General features: G+C 38.2%; 1 non-coding gene across 1 annotated transcript; it reads right to left on the bottom strand.

Moving 5' to 3' along the window:
* Nucleotides 1-21,244: 21,244 nt before the first annotated feature.
* LOC115214605 lies at nucleotides 21,245-21,363 on the bottom strand. The gene has a single exon (XR_003881935.1). It is a non-coding gene; the product is annotated as a 5S ribosomal RNA (ribosomal RNA).
* Nucleotides 21,364-26,236: the final 4,873 nt, after the last annotated feature.

Below are 26,236 nucleotides of genomic sequence, written 5' to 3'. Positions count from 1 at the left end.
GTTTGACTAAGAGGTAGTGCTCCAGCATGACCACAGTCAAAATGACTGAAACAAGTAAAAGAACAAAAAAATACACACACACACAATAGGTTTCTTTCAGTTTCTGTCTACCAAACGCATTCAAGCACCGGACTTTAAAGAATAAGTATTGTGGTCGATGTGTTTGACCAAAACTCCTTCAAGGCAGTGATCCAGTACGGCAACAGTCCAATGACTGAAAAAAATAGTAAAAGATAAAAAATAGAGAGACAACTGAATTCCTCACCTAGTATAAGGAGGAACTCAGTTGGCAACATTAGTAAGTGGGTATCCTCAATGTTTTCCAATGAAGATGCTCTGATGGAGGTAACTGGGTATTATAATAAGGTACTGAAACAAGGAAGTTCTTCACTAAAATCAAATACATAAAAAAGACTTAGGAAGAACAGTGTAGAACAGGAATAGGAAATGTTACATTTTATGGTACAACCCAGTTTTTAATCTAGCAGTAAGAACTATTACAGCTAGAGAATTATTTAATCTATTAGATAGCCATTTTCCAACAGGTTATAAGTATAGTAAGATATTAAATAGAAACTGTGTTAAAGTTGGTTATTTTGCTTGTAAGAATTTCAGAGGTTATAATGTTGCAAAACTGAATGTAAAAAATAGGTAAATGCCTAACTGGCAATAATGATGCAATTTCAGGATTCATGAGAGTTGCCCAATAGATGGTAACTGTTTTGGCAAAGTTGATGATATACAGTGCTAAAATAGAAACATCAGAGAAGAGCCTAAAATATATATTGAGGTAACTGAAATGACATTCAAAAATCGATTTTATAAGCAGAAATATTCATTTGTTGGACCTGATTACAAAAATGTGCTACGGTCCTTGTATGGGTCAAGTTTTCATGAATTCAAAACTACCCAAACAATTGTAGATAAGTACAGTAGCATCAAATTAAAATGTGATATTTATTGAGTGGAAAATTAAGAATTTTGATTCAAGGATGCTGCAGTTTGAACAAAAGGACAGAATTGCTAGCTCCATGTATGCACAGAGTTAAATATCTTTTGTATAAATGCTAGTCTTCTTGAATTTCATCCTGGTTCAACAAGAAAAGTGTTGGGAATACACCCAGAACACTCAGAATCTATATATATATGAAAATGCATTGTTTTTAAAATACCATTTTTTAAAAATATTACTTTTTAAAATTATTTAAACTGGCCATATCCGACCCAAATTTTCTACTTCTTTTATAGTCAAGCCATCTAGATCTGGCCTCTTGCTCATATCCTACAATGACATCCTCAAAATAAAACAATCACATCATCAAATTCTCAGAGCTACAAGATAATGCAGGATTAATTCAAAACAATGTGAATGAAAAAGCATTATATTTGACAGAGTAATCTGAACGCTAAAGGGTTAAAATATTATTTAAACAACAATACAATTTCATGTTCTTAGAGTGATTTAGCTAGTATTAGCTTCGAGATGCTTGGAGTATTCCCACAAAAGCCAGAAATGAAATGAAGAACACAAGCTTGAGTCAGCTCATTTTTGCATGTTTCACACAGTTTTTTAAAAAAAGTGTGGCTGTGTGGTAAGTAGCTTGCTAACCAACCACATCGTTCCGGGTTCAGTCCCACTGCGTGGCATCTTGGGCAACTGTCTTCTGCTATAGCCCCGGGCCGACCAATGCCTTGTGAGTGGATTTGGTAGACGGAAACTGAAAGAAGCCTGTCGTATATATGTATATATATATATATATATGTATGCGTGTGTGTGTCCCTAGCATTGCTTGACAACTGATTCTGGTGTGTTTATGTCCCCGTTACTTAGCGGTTCGGCAAAACAGACCGATAGAATAAGTACTGGGCTTACAAAAGAATAAGTCCCGGGGTCGAGTTGCTCGATTAAAGGCGGTGCTCCAGCATGGCCGCAGTCAAATGACTGAAACATGTAAAAGAGTAAGCATTTTCTTCATAACTTTCTTATAATATTTGAAAATATATTCAAACAGATATTCCAAATGAAAACAGGTTCAGATGACCAGCTGAATAATCGGAAATGTAAAACCGAGAGTAATGGAATTAGGAGCATTTTAGTAAGAATGCATTAAGGAATATTCTTTACTTATGTATTGAGTTTTGTGATTCCTCACTTCTCAGAGAATCAAGTGAATCAACAGATATATATGTAGGTGTGTGTGTGTATCCTAGTGGCTTGACAATCGGTGTTGGTTTGTTTACATCCTCACAATTTAAGTTAAGTTAATTTTTTGGGGGCTCAAAAAGCAAAAAGCAAGGCCATGTAGGGGGACATGGAGTTATGTACAGGGAGGGTGTTCATGCAAAGAGTTCAGGCCATTTCTGGCCAAGAGAGACTTTGAACCGAGCAGTCGTCAGCATCTTCACTATCTCGTCCGGCAGCTTATTCCACGGATCCGCAACCCGGACGGAGAAAGCCCCTCTCCTTCGACTGAGATGAAATCGTCGCAGATAGAGCTTTTCGGAGTGACCCCGCAGCCGACGCTCTGGAGCAAAGGGGTGCAATAAAAGAGACTGATATAATACACAGATTAAAAAATAAGTACTGGGAACAATTTGTGCATCTAAACTCTTTTCCAGGTGGTGCTCCTGCATAGCTGCACTCCAATGACATATATATGGGTGTGATGCGTGTGTGTGTGTGTGATTGTGTGTATTTTTTTTTTTTTTACTTGTTTCAGTCATTTGACTGCGGCCATGCTGGAGCACCGCCTTTAGTCGAGAAAATCGACCCCAGGACTTATTCTTTGTAAGCCTAGTACTTATTCTATCAGTTCTGTTTTGCCGAACCGCTAAGTTACGGGGACGTAGACACACCAGCATCGGTTGTCAAGCGATGTTGGGAGGACAAACAGACACACACATATATATACATATATACGACGGGCTTCTTTCAGTTTCCGTCTACCAAATCCCCTCACAAGGCTTTGGTCGGCCCACGGCTATAGTAGAAGACACTTGCCCAAGGTGCCACGCAGTGGGACTGAACCCGGAACCATGTGGTTGGTTAGCAAGCTACTTACCACACAGCCACTCCTGCGCCTATATATAATTTAAATAATGAGGGAGATAAATTGAATATTAATTTAATTAATATCAATTTAAAACCAGTAGCCTAGCATATATAAAAAAATCTGAAAAATCAGAAAAAATTTCAATACACGTGTATATTCAGGGAAACCACTAGGTGGATAACCAGTATGCTAGAAGAAGATCACATACGATCTAACTACAAAGAAAATAATGTTCTCCAGAGAAAATTCTGCAAACACCAGAACATAAGCGGGCAAGACAGATGAAAATTTTATATAATTTTCATCTGTCTTGCCCGCTTATGTTCTGGTGTTTGCAGAATTTTCTCTGGAGAACATTTCTCTTTGTAGTTAGATCGAATGTGATCTTCTTCTAGCATATTGGCTATCCACCTAGTGGTTTCCCTAAATATACACATATGTGTATATATATATATATATATATACATATATATATATGTGTGTGTGTGTGTGTGGTCATAGAGTGACCAATCGTTTCATATCCATGACTGAACACATAAGAGCATATCAATACATTAATGTTCTATACTTTAAAGTGTGCTTCTTTCTGGATATATACATACAGGCGCAGGAGTGGCTGTGTGGTAAGTAGCTTGCTAACCAACCACATGGTTCCGGGTTCAGTCCCACTGCGTGGCATCTTGGGCAAGTGTCTTCTGCTATAGCCTCGGGCCGACCAATGCCTTGTGAGTGGATTTGGTAGAACGGAAACTGAAAGAAGCCCGTCTTATATATGTATATATGTGTGTGTGTGTTTGTCATCCTAGCATTGCTTGACAACTGATACTGGTGTGTTTACGTTCCCGTCTTTATATATATATATATCAGTTCCTTTCAAGGAGGCAAGGTGGCTGAGTTCATTTCAAGTGTTGGGCCTCATGGAGGGAAGCAAAGTGGCTGAGTTTCTTTTGAGTGTTGGGCCCCACAGAAGTGAGATGGCTGAGTTGCTTTCGCGTGTTGGGCCCTCTTGGAGGCAATGACCAAGACGTTTGGTATTATGTCATGCTTGAGAAGAAGACCCATCAAGCTGAGCAAAATCACAGCCGTGGCAGATACTGGTGTCACGCAAATGGCACCTGTGTCAGTGACATGTAAAAGCACCCATTACACTCTCGGAGTGGTTGGCATTAGGAAGGGCATCCAGCCTAACCATGCCAGATCAGACTGGAGTCTGATGCAGCCTTCCAGTCTCTCAGTCTAGTCCAGTGGTTTTCAACCAGGGTTCCGCCAGTACAGTCCAGGGGTTCCGCAAGAAGTTACAAAACTGCTAAAATCGGCAATAATTTTTAATTCTGCTGTGCAGATATGTGTGTATAAGACTATCAAATTATTGCACAGGGGTTCCCCAAGCCAGTGGAAGGTTTCCTTGGGGTTCCGCTCCAGCAAAAAGTTTGGAAAGCACTGGTCTAGTCAAACCTTCCAACCCATGCCAGCATGGATAACGGACGTTAAACGATGATGATGATGATATAAATATGTATGTCTCTGTGTGTGTGTGCCACACCCACATTTACAGGTCTCCATTAGCATTAGAAGTAAAGAGAAACAACATAACTCCCGCTGGAAGTTATTGTACGGATGGGGGATACTTCAAGCGAAAATTACTGGCGCGTGTGTGCACGCACGTATTTGTGTGTGAGTGTGTGCACACACTAGTGAATCTATATATTTATAGTCTTAACCATGAAACTCATTACGTTTGTGTGTGTGTTTATAGAAATTCCATAAATATATATATATACACATATATATACACATACACATATATATACACACACACATATATACACACACACACATATATACACACACACATATATACACACACACACACACATATATATATATATACACACACACATATATATATACACACACATACACACACACACACATATACACACACCTATACACACACACACATATATATATACACACACATATATATATATATCTGATGTATTCAATGTGCATATGTATCACTTGAATATACACACACACACACACACACGTAGGTGTATGTTGATAGAATATGATTCGATACATGTATTTGCCTGCTGTATCAATATTTTCTAAATCTCTCAATCAATCTCAAAGAACAAAATTTTAAAAAAATGAAATAAAATAAAATAAAAATAAATTCTGTAATGCCAGAAAAATGAAGAAAAACAAACAAACAGCGAAAAATATTTTAAAGTAATAATAATAATATTAATATTAATAATAATAAAGAATGCTGCGTTAAGACTTGCTTATCGAATATCGTTACTGCTATACATCGAACTGTTCCTCTCAAACTAATCAGCATAGACAGAACTCTTACCAATATCCAATACTCAGCGATCGATTATTTGTTTACATGTATCGTGGATGCACCTATGTGTAACGGTATTTTAACTACGCTAATTCAAACGATATCAACCAAGGGATGAGTGTGTGTGCGTGTAGGTGTGTGTATATATACATATACATTTATGCCTATACATATCGTACGCATACACATTATACATATGTGTGTACACACACAAACACACACACACACACACACACATATAGATATATAGATGTATAATTTTGGTTTTCTCTGATTGGTGCTTTTTGTTACTCGTTCTCCATGACATCAATACTTGTTCTTGTTTCCGCATGTGCCTCTCCATACATACTTTATTTAAAAGCAGCAGATATACAACTAAAGCTGTTACTCGGAGTTTCACGTTCCCTGTTCGTCAACAAAACTGTCCGACGAACGGGAGCGTAAAACTCCGAGTAACAGCTGTTGTTATATTTCTGCTGCTTTTAAATAAAGCATATTACTCTATTACTCTACCTTTGGTGTTTGAGTACTCTTTTTTCCACCTTGTTTCACATTTATGTGCTTACTCCAGTGTATATATATATAGACACACAGACACACACACACACACACAGGCGATCACAAAAGTGTAAAACAAGGTATAAAAATAGTATCTTTAAAATTGCAGCTTAATAAAAAGTACACACACACACACACACACATAGATATATAGATGTATAATTTTGGTTTTCTCTGATTGGTGCTTTTTGTTACTCGTTCTCCATGACATCAATACTTGTTCTTGTTTCCGCATGTGCCTCTCCATACATACTTTATTTAAAAGCAGCAGATATACAACTAAAGCTGTTACTCGGAGTTTCACGTTCCCTGTTCGTCAACAAAACTGTCCGACGAACGGGAGCGTAAAACTCCGAGTAACAGCTGTTGTTATATTTCTGCTGCTTTTAAATAAAGCATATTACTCTATTACTCTACCTTTGGTGTTTGAGTACTCTTTTTTCCACCTTGTTTCACATTTATGTGCTTACTCCAGTGTATATATATATAGACACACAGACACACACACACACACACAGGCGATCACAAAAGTGTAAAACAAGGTATAAAAATAGTATCTTTAAAATTGCAGCTTTAATAAAAAGTACACACACACACACACACACACAGAGTATGAGTAAGAAGACTTAGGTGTTTCCAGTCGATAAGAACCTCCTGTCTTTAGCCATGTCATACCTATGGCTAAATTACCCAATGTCTCCTCTTTCAGTCTTTCAAGCATCAGAGTATTATTTAAGAGATTTGGCAGCTATTTCTGCCACAAAATAGCTTCCTTATTTTACTTGCATTAGTTTGGGAAAAACTAAAATATTAGTTTCCAAATTTGGCTCAAGGCCAGGCAGTTCTGGGGTGGGAGTAAGTCAGTTGGCAAAGAGTACAGTGAAGAATTCCGGGTAGAGGTAGGGGTCCACCAAGGTTCAGTCCTCAGCCTCTTCCTATTTATCATAGTCCTCCAGGCAATAACAGAGGAATTCAAGACAGGATGCCCCTGGGAGCTCCTCTATGCTGATGACCTTGCTCTAATTGCTGACTCACTATCTGAACTAGAGGAAAAGTTTCAGGTGTGGAAGCAAGGATTAGAATCGAAGGGCCTTAGAGTCAACCTAGATAAAACCAAAGTCCTAATAAGTAGGAAGGCAGACAAACCACAAATCCCTTCAGGTAGATGGCCCTGCTTGATCTGTAGAAAAGGCATAGGTAGAAACTCTATAAGATGTACCCAGTGTAAGCTATGGACACATAAGAGGTGCATCTAACTGGGAAGATAGATTTTGTATGTGGCAGAGGCTCAGGAGCAATAAACACTGAAAATGTGCAGTGAACAACATCCGCCACATTCCAAGGAGAAAAACTAGTAGTTGATAACTTCTGTTACCTAGGTGACCAAGTCAGTAGCGGGGAGAGTGTACTGAAAGTGTAGCTGCTAGAATAAGAATAGCCTGGGCAAAGTTCAGAGAGCTCTTACCGCTGCTGATGACATAGGGCCTCTTGCTCAGAGTAAAAGGCAGACTGTATGACGCATGTGTATGAACAGCCATGCTACATGGCAGTGAAACATGGGCCATGACTGCTGAGGACATACGTAAGCTTGCAAGGGATGAAACCAGTATGCTCCAATGGATGTGTAATGTCTGTGCATACTCGACAAAGTGTTAGTGCCTTGAGAGAAAACTTGGACGTAAGAAACATCAGATGTGGTATGCAAGAGAGACATTTGCACTGGTATGGACATGTGGTGAGAATGGATGAGGATAGCTGTGTGAAAATGTGCCACACCCTAGCAGTTGAGGGAACCTGTGGAAGAGGTAGACCCAGGAAGACCTGGGATGAAGTGGTGAAGCACAACCTTCGAACATTAGTGGTTGGCATTAGGAAGGGCATCCTGCCAGATCAGATTGCAGTCTGGTGCAGCCATCTGGTTCGCCAGTCCTCAGTCAAATCATCCAACCCATGCCAGCATGGAAAGCGGACATTAAACGATGATGATGATGATGATTTTACAGTGCCATTTTGTCCTAAATGTTAGATCTTTTTGGTGGAATTTTAGAGCAAGTATCATACCCCATGGAGAAAGAAAAAAAAATTATTAAAAAGTTGTTTCATACAACAATAATTATGCTATTCTTTTAGTATTCTTTTTTTCTTTTTTATCATTTTCACTTGTTTCAGCCATATGACTGCGGCCATGCTGGAGCATCGCCTTGAAGGATTTTTGTGAAACAAATCAATCCTAGGATTAGTTATGTTTTTTTTTTAAAGCCTAGTGCTTATTCTATTGTTTTCTTTTGCCGAACCACTAAGTTAGAGGGACTTGAAACACACCAACACCGGTGATGGGGGAACAAGCACAGACACACACACACACACACACATATATGTAGGCAAATATGTTGTTGAAAATGCACCTAAATTTGAAAAACATAATTACTCTTTTACTTGTTTCAGTCATGTGACTGTGGCCATGCTGGAGCACCGCCTTTAGTCGAGCAAATCGACCCCAGGACTTATTCTTTGTAAGCTTAGTACTTATTTTATTAGTCTCTTTTGCATAACTGCTAAGTTACGGGGACATAAACACACCAACATCAGTTGTCAAGCGATGTTGGGGGGGACAAACAGACACACAAACATATACACACACATACATATATATATACATATATATGATGGGCTTCTTTCAGTTTCCGTCTACCAAATCCACTCACAAGGCTTTGGTCGCCTGAGGCTATAGTAGAAGACACTTGCCCAAGGTGCCACACAGTAGGACTGAACCCAGAGCCATGTGGTTGGTTAGCAAGCTACTTACCACACAGCCACTCTTACGCCTATACTTACCACCGCACAGCCACTCCTACACCTTGTTTAAAATAAATTTATTTACATATATACCAAACTAGTTTCAACAATATTTTTTGTTTAAAAATGGTAAAAATTTAGAATTATGAATAAGAAAAAGTTCAATGCTGACAAATTTAGAATTATGAATTATAATTCAAAATTTTTACCATTTTTAAACAAAAAATGTTGTTGAAACTAGTTTGGTATATATGTAAATAAGTTTATTTTTAACAATTACAAGTTTTTCAAATTTAGGTGCATTTTCAACAACAAATTTGCGTATATTTTTTCCTGTGTGGAAATATACCCCCCCCTCCTATGTTACATATACTCTTTACTCTCTTTTTTACTCTTTTACTTGTTTCAGTCATTTGACTGCAGTCATGCTGGAGCACCACCTTTAGTCTAGCAAATCGACTCTGGGACTTATCCTTTGTAAGCCCAGTACTTATTCTATCGGTCTCTTTTGCCAAACCGCTAAGTGACGGGGACGTAAACACACCAGCATCGGTTGTCAAGCAATGCTAGGGGGACAAACACAGACACACAAACATATACATATACATACATATATACGACAGGCTTCTTTCAGTTTCCATCTACCAAATCCACTCACAAGGCATTGGTCGGCCCGGGGCTATAGCAGAAGACACTTGCCCAAGATGCCACGCAGTGGGACTGAACCCGGAACCATGTGGTTGGTAAGCAAGCTACTTACCACAGAGCCACTCCTGCGCCTATATATATATATATATATATATATATATATATATAAATTAAATTACAGATAAAACCACTATTAGGCAACTCCTTAATATTATTATATATATATATATATATACACAATGGGCCTCTTTCAGTTTCCATCTACCAAATCCAATCACAAGGCTTTGGTTGACCTGAGGCTATAGCAGAAGACACTTGCCCAAGGTATTGTGCAATGGAACTGAACCCAGAAACATGTGGTTGGGAAGCAAGCTTCTTACCACACCTATACGACATTTTCCTTTTTCCAAAAATTTCAATTTTAACATTTTGTTTCCAACTTCTGTAACTATTTCCTTCTCCGGATGGCATGGGACATCTATCCTCAAACTCCGCTGATATATCTTTAATTAATTTTCCTATTTTAGTCCGTTGTTCATTTCTTATCATCATTGTCATTTAACGCCTACTTTCTATACTGGTGTGGGTTAGATGGTTCAACTGGAACTGCTAAGCCAGAGAGCTGCACCAGGTTCCAATCTGATTTGCATGGTTTCTACGGCTGGATGCCCTTCCTAATGCCAACAACCCCAAGTGTGTAATGGGTGCTTTTCTTACAAGCCACCAGTACAGGTGCCATTTATATAATACTGGCAACGGTCACAACTACAATTTCACAGGTACCATTCACATGACAATGGTCTTGACTATGATTTTACTTCGTGAGTTTTCTGAAGCACAGCATATCCAGCACAGGTCTCAGTCACTTGTCATTGACTCCTTGTGGACCAAAATACATAATACCCCCCACACACACGGGCTTCTTTCAGTTTCCATCTACCAAATCCACTCACAAAGCTTTGTTGGCCTGAGGTTATAGTAGAAGACATTTGCCCAAGGTTCCTGAACCTGGGACTATGTGGTTGGGAAGCAAATGTCTTATGACATAGAATACCTGCTAATTTTGGGACAATTCGCAAAAAAAAACAAATATAAATACATACCTATTTCTTTACTACCCACAAGTGGCTAAACAGAGAGGGCAAACAAGGACAGACAAACGGATTAAGTCGATTATATCGACCCCCAGTGCGTAACTGGTACTTATTTAATCGACCCCGAAAGGATGAAAGGCAAAGTCAACCTTGGCGGAATTTGAACCCAGAACGTAGAGACAGATGAAATACCACTGAGCATTTCGCCCGGAGTGCTAACGATTCTGCCAGCTCGTTGCCCTCCTATAAATACATACCAATTTTTATACAATTTTACTAATATTTGATAAAATTTCACAAAGGAAAAACACAAAAAACCCCCACAAAAAACAAAGTTGAACTTAAGAAGTAGCAACACTCCATCATAACTTTAGGAAAATTCTTACTCCCTGTTCCTGTAAAATGTAACATTTTTTAAAGTTCTTTCAATTTACCTTCTTCACACCATATATCTATGATTTGTTAATAGAAAACATGAAAAATATCATTGGAAATTCTGAAATTTTAGAAAAATATTGGAAAATATTCAATTTGGACTAAGGGCGAGGAAACAGTATTGGATAATTTTTTCAAAATACAATCAATCACTCTCTCTTTTTCTCCTCCATCATCCTTCTCTTGCTTTATCTCTACATAGGCATGTTTATATATATTGCTATGTGTGTGTGTGTGTATTTACTTTATAACTTTTGCTCTATATCTCATTTCTTTCTTTCAAACATCAACTTAATAATATCAACTGTGAACGTCCCTTGAAATTTTATTATTATTAGTATATTTCTTGGTATTTGACTTGCTACATATATATATATACAGAGAAAGAGAGAGAGAGGCACAGGTGTAGCTGTGTGGTAAGAAGTCTGCTTCCCAACCACATAGTTCTGGATTTAGTCCCACTGCTTGGCACCTTGGGCAAGTGTCTTCTTCTATAGCCTCAGGCCGAACAAAGCCTTGTGAGTGGATTTGGTAGCCAGAAACTGAAAGAACTCTTAGAAATACACACACATATATATATATATATATATATATATATATATATCATTTTATATTTTTGTAGGTCATAATTATTTATGCCAATATGTAATTCCTGATGAAGAATCTAATTTTAATTTCAAAAAGAGTTTGTTCTTTTTTTGTCTTCGGAATTAATTAGACTACAAAATAATTTGTAGAATTTATATTGGATCAGTACCAACCTGGATTATGAACTAAAGATCGTCTACACCTACAATCCTTTCCATATACTTCATTTACATACATACATACATACACACACACACACACACACATACATACATACATACAAGACAATGTATGAATAATGGTCATGACAATTATTTTTAACTTGTTTTTCTATATATCACTGTGTAAAACCAGTTTGTCTGGAGTCCAACCATGGATTTACAATATAGAATTGTGATGAACCATATCCTTGGACTCTTCCACAAAATTAACTGAAGTTCTTCACTGATCTCAGTAATATCGTTAGCCTGGTGTGCCAACAGAAAGCTTATGAAGTATTTTGCCTGGATTGATAGTCCATCACTATTAGCTATATATATATATATACTCTTTTACTCATTTCAGTCCAGGTGGGGAATATATAGTCCGTTGAAACTAGGAAACCCGCCGTTATGAGTCAGTATGAGTCAAGAAGATAATTTTATTTTTTACTTACAATTTTGGTATTGAGATAAATACTGTTTTTGTATAGAAAACTATTTACTAAAAATTTTAAAGAACACTTTGTAAACAACAAGGTAAAAAAAAAAGATTAAATATGAGAATTTGATCCACCACCACCACCACCACCATCATCATTGTTGTCTGTTGTCATCACCATCGTCGTCGTCGCCATTGTCATCATCATTGTTGTTGTCATCATCATCATCATTGTTGTCATCATTGTCATCATCGTTGTCATCATCATTTCCATCGGCATCATCATTGTCATCATTGCCATCATCATTGCTGTTATTGTCATCACTGTCGTCGTCATTTGCTGTCATCATTGTCATTGTCGTCGTCATCATTGCTGTAGTCATCGTCGTCATCATTGTTGTTGTTATTGTTGCCATCATCATTGTCGTCATCATAGTCTTCATCATCATTGCCAGCATCATTGTTGTGATGATCGTTGCTATCATCATCATCATTGTTATTACACACACACACACATACAAATATTGTTACAAAATCAAACTCACTAAAATCTTCTTTTACCACCAATGGTTAAATGCTTATCAAACATTTAACCATTTATGCTTTTGTTTTCTGAACATAAATATTAAGATTGTTGTGAATCAAAGCAGGGAATGGTCGTGGCTTTTCTTCATGACGCTATTGTTTCAATATTGGTTTTGCTGCAACACAAAGTTCTCAGACACGGATGTGAAAAATATTGACATGACAATCAAAAATTAACTCCGTATTCTAAAGTGACAGGTAGTGAATGGTATCAAATGTTTTTTCAAAAATTAATACTGGTTTTTGTAATTACAGACTTTACCACATCCTATTACATTAAAATGACACTGTAGAGACAGTCACACAGCCAGAATTTCATAGCTAAACACTGACTGCTCAATATGGAAGTCACTTTCTATATCCCTTTCGTTATCAACCTGGCTGAAACCAGCTCTTGTTCTGTAGTACAAATGTCTTGTTTTCATAAGATCTGAATTAAAACCTTCCACGAAGCCTTAGTCACAATTTATATTCCTAACATTTGCTGAGTGATAACTAAGTTATTTTACTAAATTCTTTGTTATATTTAAAATTAATTGAAAGAAACACAGATCATATCAACAGAAATATGGTAACAAAATGGTTAGAATATATATTAGAGAAACAATTCTTAACCCTTTTGATACCAATCCAGCTGAAACCACCTCTGGCTCTGTAGTACAAATGTCTTGTTTTCATAAATTCTGAACTAAAATCTTCCACTAAACCATAGTCACAATTTATGTTCCTAACACTAGCTGAAGGATAACTAAGTTATTTTACTAAATTCTTTGTTATATTTAAAGTAATTGAAGGAAACACAGAAATTCTCAACAGAAATACGGTAGCAAAAGGGTTAAAATATATAATAGAGAAACAATTCTTAACCCTTTTGATACCAACCCAGCTGAAACCACCTCTGGCTCTGTAGTACAAATGTCTTGTTTTCATAAGTTTTGAATTATAATCTTCCACCAAATCTTAGTCACAATTTATGTCCCTAACACTGGCTGAATGATAACTAAGTTATTTTACTAAATTCTTTGTTTTTGAAACAATTGAAAGAAATACAGAGCATATCAAAATAAATACAGTAATGAAAGGGTTAAAGATTATAGTAATGGAAGACATATCTGCTGGTGTATATGATGCATTCTTGTACAAGATACTCCCAGAGCCATCTTAACAGTATTGTAGACTCCTGGGTGAATCAATGCACCGAGTCCTTTATTGATTCCATAAGTCACTGAAAATTGTAGTTTTTGGAAGAACAGACTGATGTATGTATTCCTCTAGTTGCAGTAGTTCTCAACCATATTTTGCCTATGTACCCCTTTGATCTCTCTTTTACTCAGGTGGACACCCAGAGACGTTCAATGTTTTAAAAAAATATTTTTATACTTAAATATTATTAAGAACTGTATAAAAAAACTTGAAAATATTTTGTGCATTGTAGAATTATAACGAATTTATTCTTTTCCTTTCTACTCTGGGCACAAGGCCTGAAATTTTTGGGGAGGAGGCCAGTCGATTAGATCGACCCCAGTACACAACCGGTACTTAATATCTCGACCCAGAAAGATGAAAGGCAAAGTCGACCTCAGCGGAATTTGAACTCAGACCATAAAGACAGACAAAATACCTATTCCTTTACTACCCACAAGGGGCTAAACACAGAGAGAACAAACAAGGACAGACAAACGGATTAAGTCGATTATATTGACCCAGTGCATAACTGGTACTTATTTAATCGATCCAGAAAGGATGAAAGGCAAAGTTGACCTCAGCAGACCAGACAGACAGACGAAATACTGCTAAGCATTTCTCCCAGCGTCCTAACACTTCTGCCAGCTCATTGTCTCAGAGTATAACCAATTTATTGCACATAAACTTGAGCAACAAAATTCTATATGAACCCCAGTTGAGAACCACTATTTTAGTATGTCATGACGTGTTATTGTAAGATATGTTAGAGTAGTTTTCTAAGAGAAAATATATGATTCTGTCCATGTTAATACAACACTGTGACAATATACTGTAATAAAGTACAAAAGCATAAATTTATCAAATATAAACTACATTACGGGGTTATTATATTTTAACTTGTAGTGACGCCTGGTTCCAGACACCATTTTGGGATTTTCATCCACGCATGCGCAGGGATTAGAGCCTTCCGGAAGGCCTGCTGAAGCCCCTTATGTGCATGTGCATTCATCAGCAACAGCTAGGTTTGACCATCATTCTCTCTCTTCGGCCCCAGCTTCTGACCAGACAGGATGCAATTTAGACCAGCTCCGTGGAGCTGGAATTCTGATGGCGAGCAATGTTGCGAGTCTGTGAAAATGCCTTCGTGTTTTTGTGTCTAACTACCAACCCTGCTACTACTCACCCCAGAGCGTTCAGGCTACCGATGTCCAAAGATGAAATGTTTATTCAGGCGAAATAAATTATTATTGTTATTTGTTCAGAGATTCTTGTTCCCGCTGTTTTCCTTTCCACGACTATGTAAGGAATTGTGAGGCACCCATCCAGTGCCAACCTCACTTCCTGCAAACTTATCTTCTTTCAGATCAGTGGTATTGTTGTTTATATTTTGGTCAAGAGAATTGCCATGATGGATGTATAATTTGTATTTCTGGCTCCAACGATGTTTTGTATTACCATGATTGTCTACCAAGATGATGTACTATCTCTATGGTTTTACTGTCAGCCATGCACTGCAAATGGCTGACAGGCAAAAGAAAATTGAAAAACTTCTTTTGTTTTTCTTGGAGAACTTTTCATTTAGATAACTAAAAAAACATGTTTCTTAAAGGTAACAAAGCCATTAAATAATGTAAGACACAAATCAGGTGTGGATTATGTTTGCTGAAGAAGCAGGTATAATGAAATAATATGACTTTCACACATAACTACCAACATACTATAGATAATTTTTTTGTGAATTTACTAAAACAAACTGGATATTTTTGCTTTGTTTCCAATGTTTTATTAATAGTAAGGCTGCAAGCTGGCAGAATCATTAGCATGATTGGCAAAATGCTTAGCAGCATTTTGTCCATGTTCAGAGTTCAAATTCCACCAAGATCAACTTTGCCTTTCATCCTTTCAGGGTCATTACAGTAAGTACCAGTTGAAGACTGGGGTTGATGTAATTGATTTATCCCCTTCTTGAAATTGCTAGCCTTGTGCCAAAATTTGTGTATATGTAAGCTATTACCTTCTTGGCAACGGGAAGGACATCTGGCCCTAGATAATCTGCCTCAGCAAATTCCGTCTGATCCATGCAAATATGGAGAAGTGGACGTTAAACAATGATGAGTTAAGTCAATGGTTCTCAATTGGAATCCATATGAACCTTGGGGGTTCATATAAGATTTAGTTGTTAAAAATTGTGCTACACTAAATTCCGTTATTCTTCTACAATACACAAAATATCTTAACAATTTTTCTTATATAATTCCTAAAATACAATAGGATTTTTTAAACATTGAATGGCAATTAGAGTCCACCTGAGGAAAATTAGAATCTAAATGGTCCATAGGTAAAAAAAAAAAAAAAAAAGGGTGATTACCACTGAGTTAAGTGGTTAATGTAACAGGTGTTCTCTTCTCTTTATAATTGGTATTCTTATTTCTTTATTTCCCACAAGGGGGCTAAACATAGAGGGGACAAACAAGGACGGACAGACAGGGATTGAGTTGATTATATCGACCCCAGTGCGTAACTGGTACTTAATTTATCGATCCCGAAAGGATGAAAGGCAAAGTCGACCTTGGCGGAATTTGAACTCAGAACATAGCGGCAGACGAAATACCTATCTCTTTACTACCCACAAGCGGCTAAACACAAAGAGGACAAACAAGGACAGATAAATGGATTAAGTCGATTACATCGACCCCAGTGCGTAACTGGTACTTAATTTATCAACCCCGAAAGGATGAAAGGCAAAGTCGACCTCATCAGAATTTGAACTCAGAACGAAGTAGCAGACGAAATACGGCTACGCATTTCGCCCGGCGTGCTAACGTTTCTGCCAGCTCGCCGCCTTAATTAGTATTATAATTAGTACTCTACTCTCTTTCTAATATAGTTTGCTCACTTACAATTACGTAACTTATAATCTATTTTCGAATCCGTAACTCCAGCACGATCGTCCTCTTTCTTTTCCTTATCAACTTCTGTATAATTTAGTGATTTACTTCGGCGTTGTACTTGCTTGGCAAGTGACTTGATTGTCGTTTGAAATCGTGTGTTGAAACTAAAACAATTGTAGCTTGGAAAACTCACTATAGCCATTTAAATCTCACACAAAGTCCGCTACTATAAATGTTAAATTGAAATTAACAGTGTTTGCGTGTTTTTGAATTGTTAATACGAGATTGTTCACGCTTTCTTCCAACCACTTAAGCATTTTTCAATTAATATTTCCAAATTAATATTATCCGTTATCACGCGTCTTCCATGCTGTACAAATATTTATAAAAGCCGTCTCCAATTTGCCAATTTTTTCAACCGATGTAAGGGAAATAATTCTAAATAAGTTAAACAATTGTCTCCCCTGATTATATTATCCCTTTGCAAGAAATTGTTATATGAAGATTGAATTAACTTCGAATTAACAATTTGTATTTATTTCTCGTTTTCTTGACGATCATCATAGGTATCAAAATATTCCCGAGACGTTATGTAAGCAATCAATTGGTGACACTCAGAATAGCCATTTTACATATGTTTGTACGTACGCAAAAAAATCTCTCTATATATAAAGCTGAAGTTGTCTGTGTGTGGTAGGTTTGGTAGCCTTCAACTAACACTATCTCCTCTGAGACCCTGCGGTACAAGTTGACTAAAATTGAGAGTATGATAGAAGAAGGCTTGCTCTTCCTTCCGTAGAAGATAAAATTCAAATCGGACCATGTTAACACCAAAAATTATTTACATCAAAAAGGTGCTTTTTTTTTTCTATGAAAATCCCTATTTTTTTACGATTCTTTGACTGCTGTGTCGCCACTTTTCGGTGTATTTTAACCAGAAAAATGTTCACTTAAAAAGAATAACAAGCTACATAATGCAAAATTTTTACTTTTCAAAAATTCCAATTCTAAAGGGTCGAAACAAACCCGAGCAACGCCGGGCGATACTGCTAGCATATATTTATTTATTTATTTATACGACCCCAGTGCGTAACTGGTACTTAATTTATCGATCCCGAAAGGATGAAACGGTGCTGAGTTGTCAAACATTTAAGCCAAATTTTCTCAAAACAACTTGTCCGACCGTCCCATAGGCCTCCCCTTTGAGAAACACTGATTTAACCTAAATTTGAGACACCAGCAAAAGAAGAAATAAAGATAGACTTTTTCTCTATTCCAAAGAAAAACGAATTTATTCACACAAATATGTAACCGAAGAGTTTAAAGTACCAGTAATGATAAGGCTGTTGACTGGGAGAACACAAACATGGTTTAAACAGTAAGCTTGGCAGGAAAGAAACGTGCCTTTAAGCAGTACAAAAACAACAAGAAATGGAAGGTGCAGTTATGTACAGGTTGACGGAAGAAAAGCAGGGCAAAAATGGCTTTATCGATCACATTCTCACCTGGAATCGATTAAAAAAATTTTTCAAGACTTACATACGCCCTAATACCGTCGGGATCTACATATCAAATTTGAATGCAATCGGATGGAGGATGCCCGAGATCCTAGAAGACACACACACACAGACAGAATGAATTTTATATAATAGATATGTGCGTGTAGTATGCATGGTAATGCGTATTTGTATGTTATGTATAGATGGATGGATGTGCGGGTGTATATGTATGTCTGCTTTATCTTTTACTTGCTTCATTGGACTACGGCCATTCTGGGGCACAGCTTTGAAGTGTTTTGTTGACACAAATTGCCCCTAGAACTCATTACGTCTGGAACATATTCTATCGGTCTCATTTGACAAACGGCTAAGTTACAGGGACATAAACAAAACAACACTGGTTGTGAAGTGATGGTGGGAGAGAAAGACAGACAAATAAACACACACACACACACAATATATATATATTTGACGTAATATAATATAGTGTAACACTTACACACACATATATGTAGGCGGAGGCGTGGCTGTGTTTCCTAACCACATGGTTCTAGACTCAGTCCCAAGGCGTGCTACATCGGGCGTCTTCTACTATAGCCTCGAGCTAATGAAAACCTTTTGAGTGGATTTAGTTGACAGAAACTGAAAGAAGCCTGTCGTGAGCGCATGAGTGCAAGTACCAGACCTTAGAAAAGTACTGAGGTCTATTCAGTCGTCTAATATACTTCAAGATGGTGCCCCAGCATGGCCGCAGTCTAATGACTGATCCGAGTAAAAGGTAAAAGATAAGCGGTGCACGGCGTCTTAGTCAAGTTTCTTCTGTGACAACCTCTACTTCATCAATGCCTTGTTAGTGAATTTGATTGACGAATAATTGCGTGGAAACCCACCAAGTTGCTGCGCAGGGGAACTGAACCCAGAACGGCAAGGTTGCAAGTTTCTTAAACACACCTATAAATAAACAAATAAATAAATAAATGAATAAGATATGATTTAACCCCTTACCCGGCAGAAACGAATATATGCGTTTTGACCGAAATCGTTTTTTTTCTATCTCTGGCGAGTTAACTCGTGAAAAGATAGACTCGCCAAAATCGACAGCAAACGAGTTCCTTTGTCTATTATAAACTCTTTTTTGACATATACGAGTATATTCGCTCACTTTATACGTCTGGCAGTGACGATTTCTGCCACCTTTCGCTTGAGTAAGGCATTGAAGACCAAGTATGATTTAGTCACCTGGAGACAGTCGAAGGGTTGGAAGGCACATTTTATGAATAGAAGTATTCACTTTGTTTTTATGTTTTTTTTTATACCGTTATATTATAACCCCACCATGTCGAGCTCTGATGATCATAGCGATTATGAAGCTTCTCTTGGAGGGTTGGATACATCTGATGAGAGTGAAAGTTCGTCAGAAGAGTTTTATTCAAGTGAAGAAACTGAAGATGAGGATGAGGTAGATGCAAAGCGGTTATTTAAAATCAATATTATTGAATTAAAATTCATAATAAATAAGGTTTGAAATATACCTTGAAATCACCATTCAAAACATAGTAAAATAAAACAATTAAAAAATATGTCTGAAAAAATACATTTATTTTCAAAATAATTGTTGGGTAAGGGGTTAATAAACCTGCTTTGTTCCTCGATTAGCCTTGAACTCTGCTTAGATATTCTCGAGAACAGAATTGTCACTGTTGCAGTAACTAATTTTAAGTTGAATTCACCAGATCTTTTCTGTTGCCGTTACGGCTTTTGAAGAACTGAGGCACTAGAGTAGCTAGAGTGTCTGACGCCCGGGATGGCTCTTCCCTTTGCCGCCCCTGGACCCCACAAAATGTGCCGTTCGGGGCGAACCGTCCTCGCCCCACCACCAACAGCTAAGCTTTGCTCTGAGGAATGTACTGCTTTTCTTCCTTTACTCATGGGTCAAGGAACTGACTTCAGTCCGGTTTTGCGTTGACAAACTGGGAATTAGCCACTGCACAACTGTTGATGCAATGTGGGAGACATTCAATATCCAAGTAGCAATCTCAAAATCCTAGCTGTTCCCAGCAGAGCAGTTTTTTCGTCTTGCTCTGCTCTTGTGTGTCAATTCCGATTACTTTGACATATTTCTCGAGCTTGGTCCACATTCTTGCAATTTCGTCTTTTAGTTACTTATTATTATTATTATGAAGGGGCAGAATCGTTAACACGCCGGGCGAAATGCTTAACGGTATTTCGTCTGCCGCTACGTTCTGAGTTCAAATTCCACCGAGGTCGACTTTGCCTTTTCTCCTTTCGGGGTTGATAAATTAAGTACCAGTTAAGCAATTAATCCGTCTGTCTGTCCTTGTTTGTCTCCTCTGTGTTTAGCCCCTTGTGGGTAGTAAAGAAATAGGCATTTCGTCTGTCTTTACGTTCTGAGTTCAAATTCTGCTGAGGTCGACTTTGCCTTTCATCTTTACGGGGTCGATGAATTAAGTACCAGTTGCGTACTGGAGTCGATCTAATCAACTGCCCCCCACTCCCCCCGAAATTTCGGGCCTTGTACGTAGAGTAGAAAGGATAATAATAATAATAATAATAATAATAATAATAATAATTAGTAGTAGTAGTATTAGTAATTGTTATTATTAATTATTTGGAAAATGAACGGGCTTTTGAAGTTCACGAGTTCTTACTATTATTATTTATAAAATACCTATTTCTTTATTACCCACAAGGGGCTAAGCACAGAGGGGACAAACAAGGACAGACATAGGTATTAAGTCGATTACATCGACCCCAGTGCGTAACTGGTACTTAATTTATCAACCCCGAAAGGATGAAAGCCAAAGTCGACCTCACAGCGTAACGGCAGACGAAATATCGCTAAGTATTTCGCTCGGCGTGCTAACGTTTCTGCCAGCTCGCCGCCTTAAAGAGAGAAAGACGTTTACAGCACCTAGGTTTCCCAAGCGGTCACCTATCTAAGTACTAACTAGGCTCGACTTTGCTTAACTTCGGTGATCGGACGAGAACCGGTGTTTTCAAAGTAATATGGCCGTAAACAAATTTTATTTATAAAATATCTCAATGGACAATGTACTTAGTATGGCCTTATGTAAGGGAGACAACTCTATACTATAAACTAAACTACACAGGTAAAATAACTTGAAATCACGCTTATTATAACAAATAAATTCCTACAATCAAAGAAGCTCCTGAAACTGTACAATTCACAGTAGCTTCTTCGGTACCTTGCTCATTTATTTTCTTCTTTTAGTTTTTCGTGTAACCTCACCTGATCTCGAATCAAGCAGAGCTAGATCAACGTGTCGCTTCGAGCTGGCAGAAAAGTTAGAACGCCGAGCGAAATGCTTAGCGGTATTTCGTCTGCCGTTACATTCTGAGTTCAAATTCCGCCGAGGTCGACTTTGCCTTTCATCTTTTCGGGGTCGATAAATTAAGTACCAGTTATGCACTGAGGTCGATGTAATCGACTTAATACCTATGTCTGTCCTTGTTTGTCTCCTATGTGTTTAGCCCCTTGTGGGTAGTAAAGAAATAGGTATTTCGGCTGTCTTTACGTTCTGAGTTCAAATTCCGCTGAGGTCGACTTTGTCTTTCATCCTTTCGGGGTCGATTAAATAAGTACCAGTTACGCACTGGGTTCGATATAATCGACTTAATCCGTTTGTATGTCCTTGTTTGTCCCCTCTGTGTTTAGCCCCTTGTGGGTAGTAAAGAAATAGGTATTTCGTCTGCCGCTACGTTCTGAGTTCAAATTCCGCCGAGGTCGACTTTGCCTTTCATCCTTTCGGGGTCGATTAAATAAGTACCAGTTACACACTGGGGTCGATATAATCGACTTAATCCGTTTGTCTGTTCTTGTCTGTCCCCTCTGTGTGTAGCCCCTTGTGGGCAGTAAAGAAATAAGAATCGTTAGCACAGTGAAAAAAATGCTTAGTGGCATTTCGTCTGTCTTTACATGCTGAGTTCAAATTCCACCGAGGTAGACTTTGCTGTTCATCCTTTCGGGGTTGTACTGAGGTCGACGTAATCGACTATCCCCCGCCAATCAAATCTCAGCTCTTGTGCCTATAGTAGAAAAGATTATTATTATTATTATTAAGGCAACAAATGGTACACCGGACGAAATGCTTAGCAGCATTTCACCCATCTTTGTCTTCTGAGTTCAAATTCTGCCAAGGTCGACTTTAGCTTTCATCCTTTCAGGGTCGATAAAATAGGTATCAGTTACGCACTGGGGTCGATGTAATCGATTCATTGCCTCCCCCGAAATTGCTGGCCTTGTGGAAAAATTTAAAACTATTATTTTGTTTAGTGCATCTAGAATTATATTGTGCAATGTCTCCATTTTCCACATATACGTGTGTGTGTGTGTATGTGTGTGTAAATGAGTGTGTAAGGTATAGAGTTTTTTCTTATGTGTCCGATATACAAAGTGAACTTGAAAGAGTATAAAAAGTGGGCACTGTCCCATTTACACTCATTTTCTATATCTGACAAAGAAACTGTTGAAAATTTCACACACACACACACACACACGTATATATATATATACATATATATATCACACACACACATGTATATATATATACATACATACATATATATATCACACACACACATCTATATATATATACATACATACATATCACACACACACATGTATATACATATACATACATATCACACACACACACACATGTATATATATATATACAAACATACATATCACACACGATATACATATGTATACACACTTACATACAAGCATACATACATATACACAACACATATACATACATACACACCCACAACACATACATACATATACACACACACAACACATACATATACACACACAACACACACATACATATACACACACAATACATACGTATATACATACACATACGTATATACATACATACACACAACACATACGTATATACATACATACACACAACACATACAAATAGAATTATACATAAGTTCAACACACGCATACATACACACATATACACACACACACTCCAAACAATAGTTCACTGAGCACTAAAAACGAAATGAAATCTATATTCAATTGCTGAGACTTAATGACCACAAGAAAATCTATATGGAGGTCCTTTCAGAAATGACCTGAAACAAATTGGTTGAAAGCCATCACTTCCAGCGCCAGAGTAAATAGGAAACATTTTGAATTTTGGCCACAACATCAAAGGCAGAATAAAAATCAAAAGCGATGCTAAATGTACCTAAGGAATAATAAATCAATCCTCATTACCATCATCATCATCATCATCATCATTGTCGCTGCCACCCTTTCACGTCCAGTTTTCCAAGCTTGCATGGGTTAGAAGGAATTTTAACGAGGCAGATTTTCTATGGCCGGATGCCCATCCCGTTTCCATGTGAGGTAGAATTTTTGCCCATCGAAGACTGGAAATGAACAACATCGCTTGTGTGACGGTGATGCTCGTTTACAACCAACGTATGATGTCAAAACATGGGCAAACCCCCTACTCACACACACACAAATGTACACACACGTGCACACATGCTCTCTCTCACGCACATGTACACACATTTATGATATATTAATTGTCTATGAATCAGGAGTAAAAACACACTCAGTGTAATAATTAGAATGGCAATATTTATATCACTTTGATCACTTTGACCGACCAGTCCGTCAGGCGTCCATTTGACACCGCTGGTCACAGCACGCTGTCCACTCCGACGAAAAATGCTATTCTTTATGACGTACAACTTGTCAAGATGTTACCATTGGTCTCCTGATGGGTATTGCCACTTAACATTGACATCTCTTCAGATATGCTAACAAGCCAGTATGTCTAAAGTGTTACATACCATTGCCAGGTGTTGTCTTCTTCTTCTAATCAGGACTCACACCATTAGCCACAAAGAATAATCTCTAATTCGAGCCTACTCTAAGCTACTAAGAATGCGTGTGGCAACTTGAAGATCCACCCACCACACGCGATAGACTGGCGGTTGCACAGGCACGAAAGCTACGTTGTTATCCTCATTCCATAAACGGTGGAGAGCTGAACCATCCTGGGGTACAGAGGATTCGCAATCTAGACTAGGGTCTGAAAGTTTACCACATCATAGTGGGTTATACCATGGTTTCTCTGCTTTGTGGCAGAAGTAGGAAGAAAGAGTGAGAGAAAGTTGTGGCGAAAGAGTACAGCGGGGGTTCACTCCCTGCAAGCCCTGCCCAAGCCACATGGAGCTTAGGTGTTTTTGCTCAATAAACACTCACAATGCCCAGTCTGGGAATCGAAACTGCGTTCTTACGACCGCGAGACCGCTGCCCTAACCACTGGGCCATTGCGCCTCCACGCCAGGTGTTGTTGGATGACACCGCGGAGGGGAAACTCATTCTTAAAAATTTACATGATCTAGGTGCTTTCCTGAACTCCAAATGTGAAATTTTTTAATACAGCCCTCATGAAGGGAAATTTGTTTTGTTGCCATGGTCATATTTATTTTCGGACTTCAAAATAATTTCTACTGGAAGCACAAGGCCTCGAATTTGAGAAAAGGGATTGAGTAGATGTAATCAACCCCACTGCGTAACTGGAACTTATTTAATCGACCCCCAATAAAGGATGAAAGGCAAAGTCAACCCCAGCGGAATTTGAACTCAGAACATAGCAGCAGACATCAAACTTTGAAATAGCATATATACACACATACAGCTGACATGCTTCGCCCATTACTAACATCAATTGATGAGAAATAACTCTTCTTTTCTTAGAAAAATTTAATTTTTTCAGTAAGTTTTGTTTCGTTACTTTTTTACCAACATCAAATCACCAAGCATCTATATATATATATATACCTCCAACATAAAAGTGGTTGTGTACTTCCTGACAATATGTCTGAAGAGCTGTCAATATTACCTAAGTATTATGGTCTACACAAAACCGACAGTAGTATTCTGAAGGTGGCGAGTTTGCAGAAACGTTAGCACGCCGGGCGAAATGCTCAGCGGTATTTCGTCTGCCGTTACGTTCTGAGTTCAAATTCCACCGAGGTCGACTTTGCCTTTCATCCTTTCGGGGTCGATAAATTAAGTACCAGTTATGCACTGGGGTCGATAAAATCGACTTAATACGTTTGTCTGTCCTTGTTTGTCTTTTCTGTGCTTAGTCCCTTGTGGGTAGTAAAGAAATAGGTATTTCGTCTGTACTTATGTTCTGAGTTCAAATTCTGACGAGGTCGACTTTGCTTTTCATCCTTTTGGGGTCGATTAAATAAGTACCAGTTACGCACTGGGGTCGATGTAATCAACTTGATCCGTTTGTCTGTCCTTGTTTGTCCCTTCTGTGTTTGGTCCCTTGTGGGTAGTAAAGCAACAGGTATTTCGTCTGCCGCTACGTTCTGAGTTCAAAGGAAGGCAGTGGGGGGCGATTTTCATGATGGATTCAGTTGATAGCCGGATCTATCCCAGACGCGACAGTAGGTATTCGACATAAACCCACAGGTCAGCAATGCTCAGGCACTGGAGAGCATGCAGGACTGTTTCATCTCCTGCGTGCATCTTGGATATGCTTGGCTGACAGCACATCCATGCCTGTAAAGTACATCTCAAACAGACAAAGCTCCCCTGTAGCACTGCCAGACCAGAGATTTTTGGAAATTACCCATTGGTCCTGGCCTAAAAGTTCTCCAGAAAAGAGCGACTAACTTATCTTCTTCTCTGCCCAAGGTCTCTCCAAGAATGTCGCACTTTTCCTCCACTAATCCTCTATAGAATGCTTAAGTGGGCATTCAACCTATCGCACTGTCTGATTGGCTGAGGGCTGGGAGTGCTTGAAGACATTCCACTTTCCAAAAGCTCTCCCTCAGTCTGTTTTACCCAGGACTGCAGCTCTGTTAAGGAAAC

The sequence above is a fragment of the Octopus sinensis genome, linkage group LG7 (genome assembly GCF_006345805.1).
Source record: "Octopus sinensis linkage group LG7, ASM634580v1, whole genome shotgun sequence".
NCBI lineage: Eukaryota > Metazoa > Mollusca > Cephalopoda > Octopoda > Octopodidae > Octopus > Octopus sinensis.
This window is presented reverse-complemented; position numbering and strand designations above follow the sequence as displayed.